General features: G+C 35.6%; 1 protein-coding gene across 1 annotated transcript in view; it reads right to left on the reverse strand.

Annotated features, from left to right (window-relative positions):
* The window catches only part of LOC138013732 (uncharacterized), a 30,202-nt gene that overhangs the window by 3,551 nt on the left and 24,151 nt on the right, over positions 1-2,500 (reverse strand). The window lies entirely within an intron of this gene.

Genomic DNA, 2,500 nt, shown 5'->3' on the forward strand with positions numbered 1-2,500 from the left:
ATAATAATTAGACTCATATTACATTTACACTGCTCTGCTCTTAATGAGGGGCTCATAACTCTAACCTATTTGAGTACTGTTATGTGAATTATAATAATAATAATAATAATAATAATAATAATAATAATAACATGGCATCTGACAGGATGTGGCGATGCGGATCTGCATAATTCCCTAAAATCCGCATCCTCCGCATAATAATTACGATATTTTCCGCATAAAACTGAAGAAATGCCTGATATTAGTGATAAAGCAGCTTCTTATCATCCTCACAAACACAAAAGACAAAGAGATTGACTACTTTGAAACGCTTATTTTCCTAAACATTGAAGAAAACACGCCATTTCATTTGCAAGATGAAAGTTTGTAAGCAGTTTCTACGCATTTTTCGGCAATGGGCCTAGACTCTAGTTAAAACGTTTTCATAACAAACCCTCGCCTGTAAATTTTTAAAAAACATGCAACAAGGTATGAAAATTTAGCCGCCAAGTTATAGTAGCAAAATTAAATTGATCGTTTGTAAAAGTAGGGAGAATCATTGCGATGAAGTTTTACAAAACATAATAGGAACCCGCAATACGTATGTGTAAAAAACCGCTGAAAATGGTGAATGATCAAGGAAATCGACCACATCACAATTTTGCTCCATATCTCCAAATTGAAACAAAATTAATGACGAGAAACAATTTTTTTAAAAAATCGCTTTATTTATTTTAGCAATGCCAATTGCTAACCCTTTTATTTTAACGGTGAAAGCTGGTCGCAAATTGGCGACTCCTCCAGATATCGCAAAGGGAAAAAATTCAGTCATAAACACGACTGTATTGGTCGCAATTTCGAGTCCTGATTCACCATAAGCATATAAATACATTGGACAGGCCTAATTATTAGTTCTACTAGTTGTGCCTTGCGGCAAGTGCCAACGAGGCAAAATTGTTTTATGTCTCTGAAATGTGTGAAAGTTTGACACAGAGGTGAAATGATTTTACTATAAATGAAAGTAGGAAAAGAAGAGTGTGAAGTAACTCTGATAGGAGTCTTCGTCTTGAAGGCATAATTTTCATCACGTTTTCGAAATGTGGAATGTTGAGGGATTATTACTTGAGTTCGAAGCAATATCTTGTGATGTTGAAGTGTTACGTTAGGTTTACTGGTTGTTTGAGTATTGTTTGAATAAATGTGCACATGAATTTTCGTTTCATTTTTTTGATTCAATCAAAAAAAGATAAACACAATAAACGTATGAAGGTTTTTGACTGAACCCTTGGATATTACATTACACTTTTTTGAGTGTGTTATTTACACACTTTGAGAGTGTTTTGTCTCAGTCCAAATATTAACGTAAAAACATACTCTTTGTCCAGAGAACGGTGGATTGCTTTTGCACTGCTGCCGTAAAGAATAAGTGACAGAAAAAGCACGCTGCAGTGAAAATAAATCATGAAAAAATGGTATGCTGAAAGTTAACTATCAGTATAAACACAAGCTCAACAATTGCACTGATGGCGTAAAAACTTTCGGCAGCCCCGTGTAGGGAATGTGTTTCATCGGCGCAGCTCGAACTTTCACGCACGTGGTGATGAAGGAAAATTATAACAACAATAATATCAACAGCACTGTATTTCACATTGAATGAACCCTGAAAAGCAATGTCTGCTAAGCTAAAGAACCCAACATTTAGTTGTAGGCTTGTAACGGCGATTAACCAGATAATAAATGTATTGTCTACACCCGCTTTGTCCAAGTTGTGAGTGGTTTTAATTACGCATCGCTGGAGTTCAAGGACAATTCTTTGTGCTATAAGAAGATGTTTTATAGTAATTTGTTCAATTCTTTGATCTGAAGTCTTTAAAAGCGTGTCAATCGACGAAAGAAAGCACTGGTTTAAAATTGACACGCGAACACGCTGGTTCGAAATTGACAATTGAACACGCTTATTTGTCCAACATTACTGCATTTTTCACAAAATTCTTCTGAATCTTCTATGCCCATAAAAGCCTCAGATTCTTAGATAAATTTGGTCTTCTCTCAAAACAGCATTTGTAAGAGTTGTCACCGCTAATGCTCTTGGCCGATTGTAAAATGATGAATAGGGTTTTTTAAAACAAAGGTGGTGGTGGTATTTTGAACTGGAGATTTTGGATCACTAAAACATAGTGAAAAAACAGGAAAAGTTAATAAAAGATTACATGCAATGTAAACTTCTATTAACAAGGTGACGTTATCACTCAGATCACCGAAAGATATAGCAACAAATGAATAATTAATGTCAATCCAAGACTCATACTTTCTTTGGAAGGTTAAGCCTGGCTTTTCCTGGCCATTAACCCATTGATCCTTGGGGATGAGACTTACTAGATTATACTCTGTCTAATGCCAGACGATTTTACTACCCAGTGGGGGGCAGCCCAGGAGTCAATCGGTTAAACTTAAAATTCACTCTTGAGTTTAAAAGAGATTGTCATTGATCAGTGTAGAATAAGACTTCCCACCACAGGTA

The sequence above is a fragment of the Montipora capricornis genome, chromosome 1, assembly GCF_036669925.1.
Source record: "Montipora capricornis isolate CH-2021 chromosome 1, ASM3666992v2, whole genome shotgun sequence".
Taxonomy (NCBI): domain Eukaryota; kingdom Metazoa; phylum Cnidaria; class Anthozoa; order Scleractinia; family Acroporidae; genus Montipora; species Montipora capricornis.